Source organism: Tachypleus tridentatus, chromosome 2 (assembly GCF_004210375.1).
Source record: "Tachypleus tridentatus isolate NWPU-2018 chromosome 2, ASM421037v1, whole genome shotgun sequence".
NCBI lineage: Eukaryota > Metazoa > Arthropoda > Merostomata > Xiphosura > Limulidae > Tachypleus > Tachypleus tridentatus.
The window spans coordinates 63,628,921-63,652,900 of record NC_134826.1 but is presented as its reverse complement, the minus strand read 5'-3'; the positions used below and the strand labels follow the sequence as shown (position 1 = coordinate 63,652,900).

The 23,980-nt window shown below is 34.1% G+C and overlaps 1 long non-coding RNA gene across 2 annotated transcripts; it reads left to right on the top strand.

The window, feature by feature from the left end:
• The first annotated feature begins 1,357 nt into the window (after nucleotides 1–1,357).
• On the top strand, nucleotides 1,358–23,619 carry LOC143244002 (uncharacterized). Of its 2 annotated transcripts, XR_013024863.1 has the most exons (4): nucleotides 1,358–1,499; nucleotides 2,246–2,335; nucleotides 11,269–11,371; nucleotides 16,562–16,852. It is a non-coding gene; the product is annotated as an uncharacterized LOC143244002 (long non-coding RNA). The 2 variants fall into 2 exon arrangements; XR_013024862.1 differs by lacking the exons at nucleotides 11,269–11,371; nucleotides 16,562–16,852 and adding an exon at nucleotides 23,403–23,619.
• The last annotated feature ends 361 nt before the right edge of the window (nucleotides 23,620–23,980 follow it).

The following is a 23,980-nucleotide window of genomic DNA, read 5'->3' as shown; positions in this document are numbered from 1 at the left end:
ACATGATTTTAGGTTGTATATATAGAAATATTGAATACAAGTGTAAATAATTTTATTATAAAGATTAATGATTAGGTTACATTTGAAGTATTGTGTTCAGTCTTAGGATCATTACCTAAGGAAAGACATTGAATTGTTGAAAATGGTTCAGAAGAGTGTTAATAAAATGGGACTTCGAATGGAGGGGTTGTCATGTGAGTAGAGGATAGTTTGTTTTGAATTTCGCACAAAGCTACACGAGGGCCATCTACGCTAGCCGTCCCGAATTTAACAGTGTAAGACTAGAGGGAAGGCAGCTAGCTAGTCATCACCACCGACCGCCAACTCTGGGGTTACTCTTTTCTCAAAGAATAGTGGGATTGAAGGTCATATTATAAAGACGCCACTGCTGAAAGGGCGAAAATGTTTTGTGTGATGGGGATTTGAATGAGCAACTTTCTGATTACGAGTAACGTGCATTATTCAACCAGCCATATCGGGCCCAACAAGAGGTTAAGTTTGGAGGTAAAGGGGATCTGAATGAAATGTTTAAGATTGTAAAAGGAACTGATAATGTTGATGAATCAAATTTTTCGTACCTAACATCGATAATTATAGAACTAGGGGATACAAATATAGATTTAGTCAAGGTAGAAGCTATCTTATCTGAAGACAATTTAATTTTTCTAACAGGGTGGTTGCCTTGTGGAATATGTTAACTTCAAATATTTTAAAGAAAATAAATTTGAGTGAGTTTAAAAGAAGCTTGATAAATACATAAATGATAATGGCTGACTTTAATATAGTTTGTGATTTTAATAGTTTTAGTTTGGCTTAGATGAAAAAATAAAAACCGAAATGTACCAATAGCTTACTTGTTTTCCCTGAACGTTACGCTAATCAAAATTTTTAAAATATTGTTTACTGTGAAATGTCATTGACGTTTTCACATGCGAAGATATACGTAAAAGGCCACGTAGTAATTAATATAATCGCGTCCTAGTATCTAAAATTTCTTCTCATCTTCTGGAGTCGTGAAAAAAGAAGAAATAACATAGTGAGGTTATACGGGTAGTGAAATCAATATAAAGTGAGAATCAACACAAGTCGAAATCTCTGACCTTTCGGAAACCATGAGAAAAAAATGATCGACTTTGCTTCTCGTTTGAGGTGCGTCTACTTCTGTGTAAGTTGATATGGTTGTGGTTTTATTTACTGACACTGGTGTAGCATATCAGTGAAACGAATCCAATGTATTGACGTATTCGTACACCGTACCACTTCAACGGAACACTAGTTCATGTATCATGGGTCAAGCTATAAACAATTTAGTTGTTTCTCTTTTACACTTTAATACCAGATTTTAGTTGAAAGCCTTAACAACCACATCAGCCGCAATAATAACCAATCTTAAGACGAGAGCAGAGGAAGAAACTATAATTTACTTAGAAATATTTTTTAGATCTAATAACGACTGTTAAAAACTGTGAAAGAGAGAGATCCAAATGGAACCTATGATGGTAATAATAATAAATAAATAATAAGAAAAATACGTGTCATATTTTATATGAATCCGTGTTAATATAAAGTTTATATTTATATATCCGTTTTTTTATAACAAAAATAGAAGCATAATCAGAGCCCTCTCTCGCAATTTTTAAAACACTGACGTGCTCAGGAAATCTTTACGGTATCTACATGAAGCCCCTAGCGGCACAACAGTAAGTTGTTGGATTAATAACGCTAAAAACCGCTTTTGAATGCTCGTTTTGAGAACAGGATAGACAATCAATTATGTAGCTTAGCGCTAGCCTAAAAACAGACAAAATATTCACATGATGCTGAACAGCGGAAAGTCTTATACGCGATGGAAAAAAAACAACTGATATTCTACTTTCTAGGTTTGTGTTGAACCAAAAGCAAACAAAGAGAAAAAATATGCACATTAAAAATACTATAGATTACTTCCAATTTGACTTTTAATTCACTGATCGCAATCTTCCCCTTCCCAGTAGTAAGTTCTGTAAATATTGGTTTAGGCAGAAAGTACTACACAGGTAGACAGATGCACAACGTTTATCGATACAGATATCAACATCAAGTTTCTTTCTTACCTCCTTCTATACTTGCAGGATAAAATAAATTTTATGAAATTTGTTTTTGTACAGTTTTCACCTACGTAGATTTCAGGTATGCTCAGATATTTTACTCTGTTCAGCATTTAAATACTTTCTTATTGTTAAATAATTATTTTTTCTTTATATAGTTTACTAATGGTGGGGTCTCCATATCGTATCATGCGAAGTCATTTTGCTCTTCCGTGTTACAACGTCCAGTGTAAATAATTGACCCAAAGGTAAGTGAAATCATTAATTTTCTATGTACGACATATTTTGGACTCCAATGGAAAATCATTGGGAATAACAACAGTATTTTTATTTACATGTTTTGTGTAATTTTATGGCATTCGAAAACTTCGAACTATTACAGGTAAAAAACACCCATACGCGATTCTGCAAATAAATAATTGTTGTTTTTTTTGTTAATTTGAATTAAGCACAAAGCTACACAATGGGTTATCTGTGTTCTGCCCACCACGGGTATCGAAACCCGAAGTTAAGTGTTGTAAGTCCGCAGACATACTGCTGAGCCACTGGGGGGCAAATAAATATTCAGAACATACAAACCTTGTTGGTAATTCTATGGTTAAATATTTGACAGAAACAGTACAACAAAAAAAAGCTCAGTGGATGAAAATTATTTCTCTGTTAAGTTTTTATTATAAAATATTATTTCTAGCCCATGAGACTTTCTCCTGACGGAAGTGAGAATGAATTTTTAAAAGTTACTTCATATTTGTAATAGCAATGATTTGTTTGTTATTATATTTCGCGAAAAGCTGCACGAACGTTATCTGTACTAGTCATCCCTAATTTAGCAGTGTAGGACTATAGGGAATGTCGCTTGTCATCACCTCCTACCGCCAACTCTTGGGCTACTCTTTTACCAACTAATAGAGGGATTGACAGCCACACAATAACGTCCTCATGACTGAAAGGGCGAGAATGTTTGATGTGATGGGAATTCGAATCCGCGACCCTTGGATTACGAGTCAAGTTTTTCAACCACGATAAACGCAACAATTGAAAATGGATTTTGTAGCCAAAACTTTAAGTTCAAGTGTGACACATGCTATAGAATTTTGCAATAAAGACTTGAACTTTCCTTATTTTAAGGATCGTGAGCCCTACTATTAAATTTGTAAGAGAAATGAAATTTTTAACAATGAATGCCCTAAAAAATCAAGACCATTACAACAGAAGTGATTACAAAAGCATTCAACAAACACGTGGATGTTTACTTGACTTATAGTGGCCCGTTATCTTCGTTATTTGGTCTTGTCGTTCGAAAGTACGTGTTTCAAGGATTTTAAACAGTTTCGTTTCAAATATTACTTTAGCAGTGGCGTAGCTAGGGTTTTCAGCGCCCAGGGACAAAGTCTGTTTTCGCGCTCCCTCCTGAGAACATGTAAGCCATAATTCCTAATTATGTAACATCAAATTGGTGCCCCCCCGATGCTGCGCCTGGGGACAGATGTACCCTTTTGCCCCCCGTAGCTAAGCCACTGTACTTTAGCCCTAGAGTGTCAGCTCAAAGGTAATATTTACAAGATTCAAGGACAAGTTCACTTAATATAGATTTTATTTGTTTACAAGGACACTTCACGACAAACACGTTAAATGAAACTGCAAGAAAGCATTTTCTGGACACAGTAGTTATTTATTTTCTAAGGCGTTATTTAAATATTTTATTTTCTTCGGAATTGCCTGTATACGGTACTGGTTGATTTTCGACCTCAAAGTCTTACGGAAACACAAGAGCTTGCTTCTTCTGTAATGGTATTAGGGTATGTTCGTAATTATATATCCAGGATGGTCAGTTGCAAGAAACCTCTTCTTCCACCTCTAACTTCAATTCCCAGCTACTATTATGATGAAGTTGTGGTGCCTGATGGCCAGAGTAACCCACACTTTCTCCGGCCCCTTTCAGGGCAGTGTTCATATATTGTCTACAATGGTCCAATTAAAAAACAAATCTAATTATATCGAAATATTTATAAAATATATATATAAAACTAAACATCTAGTGTTTGATGGCCGGCTTTATATATATTCTTTGGAGAGAGGTTTGGTTTGAATTCAGCGCAAAGCTACATGAGAGCTACAAGTGTTCAAGTAAAGCGCACAAGAACTTACAGCAGTGTAAGTGTGTTCAAGTACAGTCCAAAACAATTTAAATAAGTGTAAAAGTGTTAAAGTGAAGTCCACAACAATTTACAGCAGTATACAATGTTCAAATAAAGTCTACAACAACTTAGCCGCAGTGCATAAAAGGGGGGAATGGAGGTTGGGTTAAAACGTTCGACCCGTAATCTGAAGAACACGTGTTCGAATCCCCATCGAACAAATGTACTCGCCCTTTCAGCAGTGTGGGCGTTATAATGTGACGGTCAATCCCAATATTCGTTGGTAAAAGAGTAGCCCAAGAGTTGGCAGTGGGTAATAATGACTAGCTGCCTTCCCTCTATTCTTATACTGCAAAATTAGAAATAGCGCAGATAGCCTTCGTGTAGCTTTGTGCGAAATTAAAAAAAAACAGTGAAAAAGAGTTCAAATAAAATAGACAACAATTTACAGCAGTGTACAAGTGTCAAGTAAAGTCCAAAACAATTTACAGCAGCATACTTGTATTCATATAAAAACCACAACAATTTTCAGGTGCATAGAAGTGTTCAAGTAAAAACCACAACAATTTAGAGCAGCACACTAGTGTTCAAGAATGACCACAACAATATACAGCAGCTTACTTGTCTTAACGTAAAAACAAAACAATTTACAGCAGTGCACTAGTGTTAAAGTAAAGACCACAACAATTTACACCAGTGTACTGGGGTTGAAGTGAAGTTAAAAGCACTTTACAGCAGCATACTAGTCTTCAAGTAAATACCACAACAATATACAGAAGAATACAAATGTTCAAGTAAAGTCCACAACAATTTACAGCAGAGTACAAGTGTTCAAGTAAAGTTCACAACGATTTATAGCAACATACAATTCTTCAAGTAAAGTCCACAACAACTTACAGAACATACTAATGTTCAAGTTAAGACTACAACAATTCAGAAGCATTCTGAAGGGGGCTGAGGTAAACTGTGGATGGGCTTCCTAAAATGCCATCAATATGAAGTACAGATGGTAAATTATAATAATGTAAATACCAAGGTACATTTCAGAAAGGTGTGCTATTTTGAACTGTGTTTTCAATACAGTTTTCATTGGAAACTCATACTCTGATTAATAAATCATTATCACAAATTAGAAATAATCTGTTTATGAAAATATGCGTATATGTAAAAGAGGAAGTGTTTTTCATATTTTATGAATATATGTAGGTAACAATATTGGGGCTCAATTCCCCCTTGTCGCCGCCACTGTATATATCTGATTATTTTATTTAAGTATAATGAAATTTGTGGTTGTCACAGAAGAAATTATACTTTTAAGTAAATAGCTTAATACTTCATTATATTATAAAATATTTTACGAATATAATCCGAAGTTTTTATTGGAGTTGTTGGGCTCGTGCTATGGAGTGGCTTCACTGTGACGTAATCGTTGGGAACAACAAAATAAACAAAGGAGCTTCTTTCACGTCGGTTTTGTGCTTCATCATTCGGAACAAGGAGTCGATGAAACTGTAACATGGAACACAGCAAATAGCCTTCGTCCAGCTTTGCGCGAAATTCAAAACAAACTCATTGTAAAGAGTGGTACAGGTAGAAGTACAAACGGGTATGGGTTTTCTGTACCTAAATGCAGCATTGACTTCTGGTATACCATACTTTAACATTTTGTCCAGAAATCAGAGTGTTTTTTCTCAGAGCAAAGCCACATCGGACTATCTGCTGAGTCCATCGAGGGGAATCGAATTCCCCAGAAATCAGAATTCCTCGTCTTTGTAGTTTTCAGTGATGACTTCTTTAAAAATGCCTTTCTTCGCCCTACTCCCAAAATATGTACAGTCACAATAAAATCGAAAACTGACCAGTAGGCAAAATAACAACACATATTCTTATTTTATTGTGTATAGAACATATTTTGTTTATTTGTTCACTGATTTGTATGCTTCTTTTCTTCACTTTTGGAGCTCCAGAGAAAAGTGTGTTTTATTGAAACACTTCCAGAGGGTGATATTTTCACAAATTTCGCGGAGGATTTGACGAAAATGTATCACGTTTAAAATGGTCCATTAGAAAAGTCTACTTAGTTTTGTTCCATCTCAGAAATACAAAATAGAATCAGATAATGTTTTCATGTATGGCACTACACGCACAGCAGTTGATTGCTCGTTTTCGCGCAAAACTACTTAAGGGATATCTACGCTATTCATTCCTAATTTTCAAATGACAGACAAGAGGAAAGGCAGTTATTTAAGACAGACCACTGCTCTCCCTTAACCAGCGACATAGTGACTGAAGTTTAACTGATTTTAGATTTTAAACTCTTCAACCACGCAGTTTAAAGATTGTATCACGTGTGTATCATAATTTTGCATATTTTAATTATGTAATTCCATGCTTACTGTAATACAACCATTTACTTAAACATTTGGATAAAGTTTTTGCAACCAGTTAACTTGCTCTGAAGGATGTGCTTCAATGTTAATTTATGTCACAAAACTGTATCAGAATTACATGCAAGGAACACAAAACAGTTTAATTTTATCACGATAGCTATAATTCTAAGAACCAATATGAATATGAGTCATTTACACTGCATCAGCTAGGTTCTGTGCCCACGAGGCCTTTCCCCGAATACCAGAGCTTAAGATAGGTGGGATACGATTGATACGGTTCGAGCGATCCACACATTATGTGTGTGTTAACAGGAATTTACAAATTAGATTTTCAGGTTGGGAATTAACAACCTAATAGTATTATTGTACTTAACCATTATTATTTATTTGTCTTATTTGCTTCTAACGTACCGGCGTTCGATATGTGCGATGCAAGTTTTGAAGAAAGCGTTGTTAATAAACGACCAAAGAATGTACTTCACCAGCACTTGTTTCAGTTTTTCAGGTGCTAACGTTTCTTAAATACATTATTTTCGTACAGACAAAATGAATACTTTGAAAGAAGTTACATGTAATGTAGCTAACTAGTGTAGATTAGAAACCTGATATCATATTTTTGAGGCAGGTGGCACTGGCAGAAATATGTTGCTTTCTATATTGAAGACAATTCGATCTATGTCTTTAAATATATTTACACAAAACTTCACAAACAAAAAGTTCATGAGAAACAAGTTTGTACATAGAAATAAAACTGGCCATATAAAACAATTGCAGGTAATTAACTTCTTTTAAGATTTATACGAGTCCTTTCAATGCGCGCTAAATTAGGGACGGCAAATGCAGATAGCCCTCAAGTAGTGTTGCGCGAAATTAAAAAAAAACAACCTTTCAATGCGTATTGGAATAATTTATAAGCTCAAAGACCATCCTTGCGCTTTCAGATGTTCTAATCTTTATTCGGGTCATTTCTTTAGAATACAATCATCATTTTGTCACAAAAGTTCAACGACTTCTAAGACATTATAGAAAAGTTTATTTTCTGGAGAGTCACTATAATACAAGTCTATATAAAACTGTCATGGAGTACTGAGATAGTGCCAGTAAAAACTTCATGAACGTGTAGAAAAATCTGAGACATCAAAAACTTCAATACAGTATCTTAAGCTTTTTGTGGTAGGAAATACTTTATGTCAACGTCCAGTGAACCATATTGTGACAACCCGTGAAATTTGGCTCAAAAATACAACTTCCAAATGAGACTATTTTTATCAGCTAACATTTTCATCTGTTCTCTTCATTACTAAATATTCACTACGAATGTAACAGAATAGATCTGAGATTAAAATACTTTCATCACACAAAAAACTGAACTGTTTTATTATTATTAATTATCCTTAATTTCTAAAGTTATCGTTTTGCTACAACTAACATTTGAAAAAATTCTCGATCAGTTTCAAGTGGAAGAATGCATGATTTTAGAAACAAAATTAATATACAAATATGAACTCAAAACATACGTGGATTTAGTGTTAAATACAAACATTTGAAACGTAGTAAAAAACTTTTAAATTTGACTTTGGAAGACATGGTTTGTTTCAGTTTATTGCCCGTAAAAATCTTAAGTTGTGAAAGTTACGTTTGTTGTTTGTTTGTTTTTTGGAATTTCGCACAAAGCTACTCGAGGGCTATCTGTGCTAGCCGTCCCTAATTTAGCAGTGTAAGACTAGAGGGAAGGCAGCTAGTCATCACCACCCACCGCCAACTCTTGGGCTACTCTTTTACCAACGAATAGTGTGATTGACCGTCACATTATAACGCCCCCACGGCTGGGAGGGCGAGCATGTTTGGCGCGACTCAGGCGTGAACCCGCGACCCTCAGATTACGAAGCGCACGCCTTAACGCGCTAGGCCATGCCAGGCCCCGTGAAAGTTACGACTTTAATACTGAGTTTTATATTATTTAATATGTAGAAGATTTCGTTTATGGTTTGCTTTGAATAGTAGGATTTACCATTACATTATAACGTTCCCACGACTGAAAGGGCGAGTATGATTGGTGCGACGGGGATTCGAATCCATGAATCTCACATTACGAATCGAACACCTTAACCCACCTAGTCACGCCGGGCCTTTTTTCAAACACTGATTTCTAGGTGGAAATACTTGGCAAACATGTGACAAAAACGGATCTGTTATTAGTTATTGATTTCATGAAAACATTTAATGTTTCTTAATAATTTGAAATAATTTTTATAAGCTAGGTTAAATATGTTGTTATTTGTTACTAAGCCCAAAGGTACACAAAGATCTAACTGTGCTCTGTCCACCTCGGCTGTCGAAACCCAGTTTCTGGTGATATAAGTCTATAGACAGATTAAAATTAACATGAGCTTTTCTTAAATTAGTGATAGCTAGTCGTGTCCGATATTTCATAAAATATTTGAAATATGACATATATGAATTAAAACATTTGCATGATTTTTTTAAATATTGATATGTGTAAGGTTGCTAAAAAACCCCCCAACAATTTTAGAGTAAAATAGTCGCCGATTTACGTCTTAAAGTTTTATAGTAATTTTCCCTTACTTAAAATCAAGTTTTGATTCGAACTTCCAAAATCTAAATGAAAAAAAAACAAAACAAATACACGAATTTCGATAAAGTCGGTGAAACACAGCAGTACTGTCAAAATGGGAAAATAAATATTGTAAAGAAACAAATTATTCCCGTGTATATTAAATGAATTAATTATGCTTCCAATACATTAAAGAACGAATGAAGAAGTGCTTTATAAATTAGCGCCGTCTAGTGACATATCAGGATGTCTGCAGGCTTGCAATGCTAGAAAGCGGGTTTCGATAACCTGGTTGGATAGAAAACAGATAGCTCATTGTATATCTTTGTGCTTATCTTAAAAGAAGTTATAAATTTGTAGTGAACAGTACTTTCAACGTAATATCAAGATAAATAAATAAATAAATATGACGACGGTTATCTGCTGTGTCCACTGAGTGGAATCGACCCCATGATTTTATCGTTGGATATCCGAAGACTTATTATCCCAGTATGGGATGGGACATGACAAGATCATTAAAATTCAGACACTATCTGGTAGTGTAATGCCTTATATTCTTGCCCGACTGAAAAGACGAGCATGTTTCGTGAAGGATTTCGATCTTACGATGCGCAGATTGTTCTGAGAACGAGGTTAATATAGTTTATGACTTAGGTTTTCATGCACAAAGCTACTAAGACAACTCGCACCATTAAAAATATGAAAACAAAAATATACTTTCTTAGCCTATACTAAGATTTCGAGTATAAGTTGAAAAAAGCATTTGCAGTGGCAAATAAAAATTCTTGTTTTCCATCTGAAGAATACGAACCGGGATTGAAACAGGCTGGTCTTGAATGTATTTCAGCCACTCTGACTTTAGCTAACCGTTTCTTGAAAGTTCTGGCAATAGCATTAGGTGAGTTAACTAATTCAGTTCCTGTTCTTTGAGAAATATCCATTAAGTTTGTTAATGTCTTTGTTCTATGTACAATTTAAATAATTTTAAAAATGTTCTTTTCAGTTCTGGATCTATGAATCCAATTTGTCATCGAACTTTTATGAAAACTTGCCCACATTCTAGTTTCCTTTTGAATTGTCTTCAGTAATTATAATTATGTGCAACAAAATATTTTAAAAGATTGGAACAAAAGAATTGAGTACATTTTAAAACTCACATCGTTATATTCCAATGTATTAAATATTTCCATTTTGCACATTTCTTACACATTAGCCCCCGCTAGTACAGCGGTATGTCTCCGGATTTACAACGTTAAAATCAGGCCTTCGATTCCCATCGGTGGGCTGAGCAGATAGCTCTTCGTGGCTTTGCTATACGAAAAACACACACACTTACACATTAAATATAGGTGTAGATGAAGATTTCTTCTTGATACGTCAAAAACACTGACGAAATACAAAAGATGTATCCTTCAGAATGTTGTATTATGCTCCTGTGGGAGATGTGAAAAATCCTCATGTCGCTCGTTTTGGAGAACAAAGAGATTTTTGAACCATAACGTTTTTGTTCGAAGACGATTGTGGAGGTGAGGATACAGAGAAAAATATATTTTCGATAATTTTTGTATTTGCTGTCTCTATTATTGTATTGAGGTTAGTTACTTATGTGTAAATTAAACAACTTAGATTTATTTTACTTTCTTAATTTACGAGACAAAGGTTTCTGTGTAACAGGTTCAAGGATTCGGCCACTTATTTTAAACAAGTCAAACGGTACTTACTATTCAAACGAACTGCGAACGTTGATTTCCTTTTATAATTTAAGGTCAGATTGTCAAGAGTAAACTAAATGAATTAACAATATTTATTTTAATGTAATGATTGTTAAACACGGGTTACGTACGTTTACTTGAAATATATTAACTAGAAAGGCCTAGCGTTTATTATTTGTTTTGCTAACCCATTAAACGAAGTCATTGTAATGATATCTTTAGGCCTAAGAGTGAGAGGAAACATGAGAATCACAGCCGTTCCTTATAGCCCTCAAATGGATCAATAATCAATAATCTAGTATTCAGTTTACTAATGCTGTTGTGATATACTTATTCTAGACGTTTGACAATGTTACACTCTTCTAGCTGAAATCTAAGTTGGAAGAATGGATCCAGGCCACTCCAATAAAGTCTGGGTCTTGTTGTAGACTTGCTGTCCATCTGGAGTAATGGACTATATCCAGTAACTGTGAGTAGATAATGTTTATATTTTATGTTTGGTAAGTCTTTGTAAAATATCAAATACCAAAAATAAGCAACGTCTGAATAAGACACAAATAACATGTGTTTCCTTCCTCATGTGACTTTCAAATGTCGTTTGTAAATTCTATTATTATTCTTATATTGTAAGGATTTTTGTCAATAAAAGGGAAACCATTTGTTTAATATACTAACAGTATAGATGACAGTTAACGTTTTTTACGATACATTAGAATAACACTAGCATATCAACAGTTGAGTTTTATTTCTACGTAACGTCGTAGATCTAAAGTAAACTCATGTTATGTGTTCTTCACCCACCAGCCTGACAACTAATAGTTATCTCAATGAAAGAGATGCACACATGATAAAATTATTTGTTTAATTTAAGAAAGAAACTATGGATAAGATAGCCAGTCTGTACCATATGTTCTACGTTAAAGTTTCATCGACTTCTTCTTCCAAATGATGAGGCCCAAAGACGACGTGAAAGAAGCTCCTTCGTTTATTTTGTTGTTCCCGACGATGACGTCACAGTGGTTTGTTTGTTTTGGAATTTCGCACAAAGCTACTCGAGAGCTATCTGTGCTAGCCGTCCCTAATTTAGCAGTGTAAGACTAGAGGGAAGGCAGCTAGTCATCACCACCCACCGCCAACTCTTAGGCTACTCTTTTACCAACGAAGAGTGGGATAGACCGTAACATTATAACGCCCCCACGGCTGAAAGGGCGAGCATGTTTGGCGCGACTGGGATGCGAACCCGCGACCCTCGGATTACGAGTCGCACGCCTTAACACGCTTGGCCATGCCGAGCCGACGTCACAGTGGAGCCACTCCATAGCACGAGCCCAACGACTCCAATAAAAACTTCGGATTGTATTCATAAAATATTTTATGGTATAATGAAGTATTAAGTTATTTACTTGAAAGTATAATTTCTTCTGTGGCAACCACAAATTTCATCATACTTAATTAAATAATCAGATATTATAATTTCTTATTTTTCTGTTATTGTTTTTGTTTTGCATCTCCAATGTTATTTGTTATGAATGTAAACATACACCACTATTCAGGAAATAAGGTTATAATTAGATAGCTTGGATTATAAAAAGCAAACAAGTAAAACTGGAATACAAACTTCCTTATAGAAAAGGAGTACGTCTTCTTAAGAGATGTATCTGATGATTTTGGGTCCACATAACAGTACGGATACACAGTCTATCAGATTCAACCTCAATTTGCAAGCCTCGTTTGTGTAAAAATAAGAAAAAATGATAACAGTAAGAGGGAATGTGGGTGCCTAAACCCAAATCTAAAGCTATCTTTCAACGCATGTAGATGAGTTGTCGAAAGTTGGTTGTTGTCAGTGAAACAAAATTAAAAACTTAATTAATTAATTAATTAAAAATTTAATTATTAGAACTACGAATTAGATATACTTCCGCAGTGTTTCTAAAAGGGTCCAAGAGTTGGTGGTGGGTGGTGTTGACTAGCTGCCTTCCTTGTAGTCTTACACTGTTAAATTAGAAATGGCTAGCGCAGATAGTCCTCGTGAAGCTTTGTGCGAAGTTCGAAAGCAAACTAAACTTAAAGTGTTGTTTTAGAAGGGTAAATAACACCAAAGTTCAGATTATCAATATTTTAATTTTTTTGCTTTTGAGGCTCATGCTGTATTGTAGCATACAGAGTGCATAATTCTTCTTGTGATGCTCATGTTTTACTGACGTCGCGAGAGTACAAATTTCAACTTAAATGTCACTTACATGACGTTATTTTAGTGTCTACTGACTGACTAGCAGATAAAGCATTACTGTATAGTAATGTGAGTGGTTAAGACAGGTGACCTATCCAGGCGGTCTTATGCGTACCTTCGGGGGGAATCATTATGGAGTTATTTCACTGACACCAGTGGTATTACCAAATCTAACTACAGACAACGAATGGTAGTTTTTCGGTGTAGAAATCTAAAGGTTTGAGTTTCTCATTTTTGTTATCTTTTTTTCCATAAACGCAAGAGACATGAGGTCAAAGGCCCATTGCGTAGTTGCCTTTTAAAGCAGGTCCAGTACCTTCACATTAATAACCAGAGGTCGTGTCAAATATGTGTTTCTAAAACAACATAAAAAACCAGGTGAGAAAATAAATATTTTCAACTCTTTGTGTGTTTTTCTTATAGCAAAGCCACATTGGGCTATCTACTCAGCCCATCGAGGGGAATCGAACCCCTGATTTTAGCGATGTAAATCCGGAGACATACCGCTGTACTAGCGGGGGGGGGAGCTTTTTAACTCTTAAACATCAAATTAAAATGGCGGATAACTACACTGATTTTTTTAAGAAAGCGCTAGTCATGCACAGAGGGCGTAATACATAATATTAGTAACAAGGGGTGTTTAGTTTTAAAGACAAATCTTTGTATTCTGTGTAAAATGCATGGTTACAATTCGGTACTGTATATTTCATTCAGAGAACGAACACACCCGTGAGACGCTGTAACACAAATTTAACGTTTCACCTTATAGTTTGCACTTTTTCAGTATAGTGTTCATTGCTACTACGATGGAAGTTCAGTTTCTTTAACCAGGTTACGAACTTTAATTAGTAGGCCTACTTATTTACGTGCTTTAATGTAAATTTATGCCAAATCTGGGATCTGTTTTTGCGAAAAACCAATATTCTCTAAGGGCTGGGATTAAAATTATTACCTGTGTACAAACCTGGAAGTTTCGTTTGGTATTATTTAGCAGTTGATGAGTTTAGCAGTTTAAGAGGAGATACGTGATACACAGACTCTGAATCCTGTTATATCGGTAATAGACTTGAAGATATAAAATAAATTAATTTCCCTATTTCATCTCCCCCTTCACCTTTCAGTCCTCAGGTGACCATAGCTCTCTCTTACTGACAAGGTATGTTTTCACCCGTCCACCACATTACCTATGTCATGGTTTCATTAATTCTTTACCTCTTACTATTTCAGTTTTTAGACATGTTATCTAGTCTAATTTGCTGTATTAAAATAGTAACACAAATAATAACTATGCTATTGGTCTTACCCACACACTCCTTTATATATCAGTATAAAAGTTGTGTAATATTTTTGAATAAATATGTAGCCATTTTGGTTAAACTACTATATGTACAACTATAACTATACAAAACTTATAAAACTTATTTTATCCAACTAACCTTAAGTGAGCACTTGATTAAACTCTCAAAGTATCCTTAATTCATTTATTAGCAGTTTTATATTATAATTTTGTTTGTGATTTATGCAATTATTTGTAACTTAGAGCAATGATATAAAATCATTTATAGAATTTTATGACTTGTATTTTATTTGGTAAAATTACCAAACATCTAATATAAAAATATCCGGTGATTCAGCGACAAGCTTTGGACTTTTAAGACTCATAGTTCAATGCCTGAGGTCGCCACTGTACAGAGAGTCCTAAGTGTAGGTTTGAAATGAGAAAACACCCAAAAAGAAGTATATAGTAGATAATTGGAACATTCAAGTTAAATACACTGAAGCAACAAATACGTTATGATACACGAGTTTCTAATATCAAATTTTGTATACAAGAACATCACAATGTATACAAGTGGAGGAGTAGAAATTGTAGTTGTAATATATTAATAAAAAATAATTATGAATTTATTGTTTCGTATGTATTTGAGATCGTGTTATATACCGTGAAATAGGCTACACAAAAAACAAAAAGGGAAAGGGTATAACATATATACCCAAATTGTATATTTGTATATCCCAGATATTGAATATAAGGGTGTGATCTTCTTGAGAATAATAAATACATATAAACATTCAAAGCGTCATCATGATCGAAATATTGTATCTAATTCTTTATATTTTCAATTTCGGTAGTTTGGTAGCTTTTACACTGCTCTCTGGCCCGACCTGGCCAGGTGGGTTAAGGCGTTTGACTCGTAACCTGAGGGTCGCGACCTCGAATCCCCGTCGCACCAAACATGCTCACCCTTTCAGCCGTAGGGGCGTTATAATGTAATGGTCAATCTCACTATTCGTTGGTAAAAGAGTAGCCCAAGAGTTGGCGGTGGGTGGTGATGACTAGCTGCCTTGTCTCTAGTCTTACACTACTAAATTAGGGACGGCTAGCGCAGATAGCTCTCATATAGCTTTTCGCGATATTCAAAAACAAACAAACAGACACTGCTCTTTAATGAACGTTATTTAAAACGATACATCCAATAGATATTTTTTTTTACCAAAAATGTTCTAAAAGTTAATATAAATCATGTTAAATATTAAATATAATCTATAAACAATAAAAACTTGTAAATAATAGAATATAGATGTATCCAAATAATCCCGTATGTTGACTTTGCTGCTTTATAACTATGGATTCTATATCTTTTACCCGCTTTATTTATAGGTATCCAATACATTTAGACACAAACTAAATTGTTGCTTGGGATAAACATTTTGAACACTGATGCACATATGAAATATTGATGTAACAGCTGTTCATATCAACCAAATACAGTGCTTCTGTTTAGTTTGTAAATCAAACCAAAATCTATTACAAATTCTCAGATGTAGAAGTCTAATTTACACTGTTATTCTCGTCACAGTAATACAAAATAACGAATTTTGGATTGACCAATTAAGGCAGTGCCAGCGTACAGTTTGACCTTCGTAGTGAAGTTCACAGACAGCAATAGAGTAGTTTCTGATGTGGTTTAAGTATTGGCAACTCCGCCATCTTAACACTCTAATAAAGCAAAAAACAGTAGGAATTGGCAGAAACGTGTTTGTTAATAATGTAAAACATTCCCATTGTTGATAAAGTCCAAGAAATCGGTAAGTGAAATATTTATTTGTAAATATCCTGTAATAGTAACGAATATGTCATGTTACCTTCACAATAAATTATATTATTAGTTACTGGTCCAGGAGAGGTTTTTGTAAGAAGTGCGTATAATACTATTTCAATTATTCATTCTCTCTTATCTGCCATTGCTAAGTTTTGGCGACGTTCTTTGTCGAGATACAACAAACAAAGCTTTAGTCGGAATAAAACACGATAACGTTTAATATTTTATTAAAATTTAATTGAAACACAGTGTATTGTGTGGTCCTTTAAGTGAACGATTTTTTCGTCATTTTAGTTTAATAAATCAACATTTACACTTTCAGGTGTGCAGATACAAGGAGAACCAAGTAATGATGCATTTCGAAGAATTGCATCTGTAGTTCATCTCGTTTTGTTTCAATATGGTTTTTTTGTGACGTTAATTGGTCAATATTGTCCCATCTGAAGAATCAAAATATTAAATTGGAATCTTAAATCTGTATAAAATTTCGTTCCTTTGAATAAAGGACTACGAAGTGATGACATAATACTTGAAACAGTGAAGTTCTTGAACGCACCATCAAACAGACATTGTCTTATTGGATAGAACGAGATGGAGAAATATAATTAGCCTACACAGCCAACCACTTAACAATTTACACTTCTAATAATAAGTTCGTACAGGGCTTATGAATAAGCCTAGAACCCTATAAATATAATATATATACCTTATCTATAAAAGAGGCCTAACTATATATTCCTTTTGTTTTCTCACCCAAGCTGTCCTGAAAAGCCTGGACCACAGTAGAAGGTGTGGTTAATCAAATAAAGCAGTATGCTACTAGGTCGCAGATTATGTGTGGAATGAAACATTTTGACAAAATAATAATCATCTCTAAAATGATCCTTAAACAGGTGATCTCATATGTGATATTAAATTGTCCCACTGTGGGACAGTGGTAAATGTAAGGACTTACAACGCTAGATGCAGGGGCTCGATTTCGTGCAATGGACCCAGCATAGAAACTAATATGGTTTTGCTTAATAAACTTCATACTTAATATAAATAAATGGAGAACCCCCAGCTAAACATTGCTTCATAATTTCAGCTAGTTTCTATCGTTTTGATGTCTGGTTAGCTCTTTTTGATTCCTTTGATCTGTTTGGACAGTAAAACACGTCCTTGAGCCATTATCTCCTTGGTATACTAATAGCTGTTCATTCACAGTAATTTTTGCTGCAGCTGTTACAGTTTTTTCATTTATAACAATTTCCTCTTTTTAGTATCATATAAAAATATTGTTTATCACATACAAATTTTATTTTACAGTTATTGTAACACGTGCTCTCAATAAACGACTGTTTTTTCTATGTTACAAGTTGCTCGTTTAATTCTTTCAGTTTTTCTAGACTGTCACTGTGGGAATTTCATGTTTCAATACTACAGGAATTGAGAAACCCAAAACTGCTAGATGTTGTATTGAGCAGTTTATCTGTAATTGTAATGGATTCATGTTCCATTGCCAACGAATCCTTCGTTTCACGTGGAGCATCAGGGTTATATAATTGGGCATGTCTTTCCAAATGTTCTACAAGTTTAATTAATATCTCTTACTTCCCTATATCCTTTTCTGAAACTTTATTATATATATTTCCTTATAGTGTGCCACTCTGGTTCTGTTGGATAAGGCATGCTCGATAGCCTTTATGGCTCTCATCTGGAATGATACTTATGTCTTTGAAGCCGTTCGTTTTAAAATGGTAGCAATATATACGAGTAACTTTTCTTTAACTATTCCATCTGTTTACTTTGAATATTATTTGTAAGAGAGTCTGACATGACTCGCATAGCACGTTTCCATCAGACAGTATTGTTGAATAGTCCAGTTAAATTTTAGAAGTGGACTTAGAAATTACACGACTGGAGTAATCCAAACTGGTTATGTGTAAGAGATCACATAACATATTCCACATTTTATAATAAATGTTGTTGTTTTTCTTTTTTCATGTCAGAATTGAGGAACAGAGGTAGAAAAAGGTATTACCGGATTTGCCTTTCAATATATCAATTCTATAACCAAATATTTTATTGTTTTACTTGTATGTGTGTGTTCTTCTATTTTATTGACCTTGCTGTACTTCGTATTTATCTTTCCAATCTTTGATTTTGACTTCATTGATGTCCTTTTGCACATATTCATTAGCGCTGTTGTAACCACACTGAACATTTCCAATAATTCCATCCATCTTGTTTTCAGACAAATTTATTTTAATTTTTTTCTTTTAATAATATATATCCCTTTTTCTTGACTTTTTCTTAAATTACTGTCTCCTTTCTCTTTGTCTTATTATAATTTTTCTCTCATTCTTGGTTCTCTCTTAATCCAATCCAAGTGACTCAGCAGTACATAGTTGTCCTAACTTCACAAGTAGTTCTTATTTTCAATAAAATTGTATTCGCTCTTGATAATACGACTAACGTGCAACTAAATTTACTTTTACAATCCCACGGCTAATACATCGAGTATCTGAATATACGATAACTAACACTGATCTAAATATTTCACTGACTTCTCAATCACTGAACTAAGTGAGAAAGAAATACTTCACTGGATGACTGGCACTCTATCCAGCTGTTTACTCGTATTGATAACTGTATTTTTATTCCTCCATATTTAACAAAGTTTCTTGATCATTAACATTCACGAACGTTCTTGGCATTCTGGGATGATTTTTATAATCTTTCTACATGTTGTGTATACTAACACCTCCCTCTTACAAACAGTTTGTTTTTGAATGTTGGCTCAAAGATACTCTAAAATTATCTGCGTTGTCCATAATTTTGAGTTGATAGACAAGAGAGAAGTCAACATTACCTACCAACAAATTTCGAGTTTCTCTTTAAATAAGGAAAGGTGGGATTGAATGTCACTTAATAACGATCTCACAACTGAAATAGCAAGCATGTTAGATAAAGGGAATCGAACTCCCAATATTCAATTACCAGTCCAGTGCCTTAACAACCTGCCCCCCAGTGGCTCAGCGGTATGTCTGCAGACTTACACGCGAAAATCCTGGTTTCGATACCCGTGGTAGGCAGAGCACAGATAGCCCATTGTGTAGCTTTATGCTTAATTGAAAACAACAACAACAGCCTTAACAACCATTCAACGTCATATTTCTACCAAAGAAGTAAGTTAATACTTTGAAAATATAACCCACAACAATGTCAGACATACAGCTCACAACACTAAGTAAAGATATGAATGCGACATGATAGTTTTCCGTTTGAACCTCCTAGTGTCAGAAATTTAAGGACACCTGAAAATGAAAATCTGATTAAATATAAAAAGATTTATTTCAGATGCGAGCACTCTATATACGTACCATAGTTACCGTATATTTGGCCACTCCACAATTATTGATTGCACATGGTAAAAACACAATAACTATCGTACGTCTTCAAATATTGAATGACCAAAGGCTGTTAGGTGAGGCAACCGGAACGTGATAAAAAAAATCCCGTTTCTTTACAGACTGGTGTACTGTATTCCTATTTTTCTCTCCGTGCCCCACAGCGGTATGTCTGCAAACCTATATTGCCAGAAACTGAGTTTCGACATCAGATGGTGGCCAGAGTACAGATAGCCTTATGTGTAGCTTTGTGCTCAACTATAAATAAACCACCGAATATTCTATCCTTAAGATGAGTATAATTTTCGTCAGTGTAACTAGTAAAAATGGCTTAGATATGAAGTATGTTAAATCTAACAACAAAAGAAAAGGTTAAAACTATAGCTATGTCTGAATGTTAAGCACACAGTGAGAGAGAACGGAATTTTGATATGTTTTTTTGTATTTTAAGGCAGTAATATATCACAGCTTCTTAGCATTTTGATTGTATTCTACAGAATGATTATGAAATCAAATGCAAACTATTTATCTTCAAAATATAATTATTCTTTACTTTTATCAATATAACAAGTATAAATGAGCATCAGAAACATTTTCATTTTAAGTGAATGTATTTTGATTAATCGTATTTGTCACAAGATATCAGTAATAGGATCACTTTAGTTTATAGCACAGCATTCTTAATTCATTCCTTTAGGGATTTTTCAGTAATTGTGTGGTAGGAGTACCATATACTCTTTTTTTTTATATAAAAAAGACTACATAAAGAAGATAGAATTAAATAAAAGAATATAGAGTTGAAACAACAGAAAACTATATAATAATCAATTATCACAAACATAATTAATTATAATTATGCTTTGTCAGCTTAGATATTCACACCATAACAACTGTGAGAATATTATAGTTTGAAAAATATTTGGAGGTGTCTGGGTTATATGGTTATCCAAATCATTTCTAATCAATGTTTCATGTCATAATGTAAGCGTGTCTGATGCAACGAACAACTACCCTAGAATATGAGATGCAATAGATGGTTATTTTAATGTTGTATTTTAATACTTACGATAGATTTAGATAAATTTAACTGGCATTTTAGGTGTTTAGTTAGATGCATCTGTCACGACTGATCCGAATGTAAAGTGTGTATTCAACTGGCTCAATGCGTTGTATCGATTTGTATAGGTTTAATAATATTTTTATGTTCGTATGTGTGAAAGTTAAAAACTGTCCATTTTTATTGTGTGTTTAACACAAAACTAACATTTGTGTTTTCGCTGTTGTCGCTGATTTATGTTTTCAAAGATATCCAATATACATAAGAAATCCAAGGATTTTCTCAAGTTGTCAAAAGAAGTAAAACAGAAGTACAGCCGAAATTTCCCTGTTGTTACAGACGGTTATGTTAATGGAGAGAATGAACAGTAAGTTCATTAAATAATGACAAGATTAGTCTACATTTGTGTTGGGAAATAGTTTCATAGGGTTGATTTTTAGAAGAAATTAACACGCGAGCTATGAGTTAAAACATAATTCAAAAGATATATAGGTGTAAAAAGATGTGAAATTCTTCCGGTACTTGATATTGGTTCGTTTTAGAGTTGAAAGTAGAATACATTACAACTCTGCTACGGCTGTAAAGAAGAATATATCTTGTGTCAGGGTTCGATCCCGCGACACGCAGATCGCAAGTCGAGCGTCCTAGCCATGCTGTTATAGTTTGAGAATTGAGATTTTATTTCACGAGTGAGCTTAAGGCCATTTGTGCTGATAAATTTTCACATTTATAAAACAAGCGACTCAATATTAACAACCTCCTTCCTCTCACAAGGAATCAGAGATAAGTCTGAAAGCTTATAACGCTAAAAATCGAATTTTGATTGTGTAGCTCTTTTCTCAACGATGAACAAACTAACACATCAGCGTAACGTATTTAATTTGACTATCCTCAAAGATCCGATGCAAAAGAAAATTTCTTTTGAAATTAAGCTCAAAGTTACACAAAGGGTCATCTGTGGTCTTCTCACCACTGGAATCGAATTCCTGTTTCTAGCGTATTAATTCGCATACTTACCGCTGTGCCACTGTGGTGAGAGGCGTAAAAGAAAGCAACCATAGATAATACTTTGTAGTCTTGAAGTTCTAAATCTTAAAAATAACAGAAATTTAGTAGTTAATTTTAGTTTCACGTGAACACAAAGGTACAACATGCACTTGGAACCTCCATACGTCTGATTCGGTCCTATGAAATAATTCTCTTCTCATTTTTGTAGAACTAAATTGGTCGTTTCCACACAACTGAAGTACCATCAATCACAATTTTCTCGAACAGTTAACTCTTCCTCGTGATATCTATTTTTGTTTTATTTTTGTAAGCGTGAAACAAAGTATTACATTTTCTCTATTAACCCCATTACAAAATAAACCATCAAAAAATTTACTAAAAGGTTCTATGTAGTTCCAACGCTAAAATTCGGGGTTCAATTCAGCGCGGTAAACAAACTGAAAATGGCAATAAAACAACAAGAACAACCTGAGAGATAATATGTATCGTGTTCTGCACGTGAGATAAGAAGTACTTATTTATTTTATATTAATACCATTACGAAACTGTTGTAAGTTGGGCATGAGGTTCTCATACAGTAGTAAGATCGTCTTCAGGTCCATAGTCTTGACGAATCAGTTTCAAATAAATAAATAGATATTTAACATGTAGCTTGTGGGCTTTTAACCCTTTCTATTTCAGCACCTGTTTACCACTTTATACCATTTTCTTCTTAATTCTTTATTATATCATTATCTTAATGTCTGTGTGCAAACAACAATACATACAAGAGATATATTGTTGAATAAATCTATACAAACATAGATCATCTGTACGTCACTAACTTTATATGTAAACATAGATCATCTGTACGTCACTTTATATGGTTTATCTTCAGAGGTTTCTTTAATAATAGCTGTGGAATGTTGGAATATGAACACAAAACGTCTGACACTAAAACTGATCTTCACAAAATTAGATTGCACCTCCCCTTCCCCTCCAGTGAGTGGTTTAACAGCAAATGCGAAAACTTAAAACGCTAAATACCCATGCTGATGTCGATACAGCAGGGATAACCAATTGTGTAGCTTTGTGCTTAATAACAAACAGTTTTGATATAGAGGTTTTCCAATGAAATGATATAATTGGTTTCATATTATTTTTTGTTTTTAATTTTAAAATATTCTCTCGATCTGATTCCATAGACTATTTCTTTCCTTTTTCAAAATTGTTAAATTTTCCTTTCTCATATGAAAATAAAACAGTTTTACTTACTATTGCATTATTAATTCGAAATGCAGGTCAGGTTAAGGCCGCTCTGTAAAAAATGGTCCACACTTATCAAAAATTCATCCCTTTTTAAAGGGTGTCATAAGGACCCAACTGAAAATATCCAAACTAATATAAACATTCCTTTGAATCAGATGGTGAAGAGTAGACAAAAGTAATTAATCCTGTTTAAAACATAATAAATGTAAAATTCAGCGTACTTTTACTTGAAATATATTACCCGAAAGGGCTTAGCGCTAATTACCTGATGGTTTAGGTAATGTCACTGTAAGAATATCTTTAGGCACAAAAGTGGGAGGAGACAATAAACATGACAGTAATGTCATAGAAAGTTATAGTTACTTGTGGAATGAATATTTATGTTTTTTAAGAATTAGTTTACCAATACTGTCGTGATACAGATATCCTTAACGTTTAAAACTTTTACTATCTCTTAGCTGAAAACTAAGTCAGGAGAATGGATCCAGGCCACTCCAATAAAGGGCACTGTTATTCTTCTTGTTGCAGACTTGCTGTCCAACCTGGAGTAATGGACTATATCAAGCAACAGTGAATAAATAATGTTCGATAATCTTTTTTATTAAAATATCAAATACCAAAAAAAATGGCCAACCTCTCTTTGAGGCATGTTTTTATTAAATGTTTTCTTTGTTGTATGACTTTCAAATGTCTTTTGGAAATTCTCATCCATATTTTATTACTTTTGTGATTTAAGAATTTCTTTTTACAATAAAACATGTTTTCAGCTAATATGCCATCAATGGATTACAGTCAACGTTTTATACTCCGTTTTGAATAAAACCAATAAATCAAAAACCTGTGTAAGACTAGAGGAAAGGCAGCTAGTCATCAACACCAACCGCCAAATCTTGGGCTATTCTTTTATCAACGAATAGCGGGATTGACCGTCACATTATAATACTCCCACGGCTCAATGAGGAACATGTTTAGTGTGACAGGGATTCGAATTAGCGATCCACAGATTATAAATCGAGCGCACTAAACACCTGGCAAT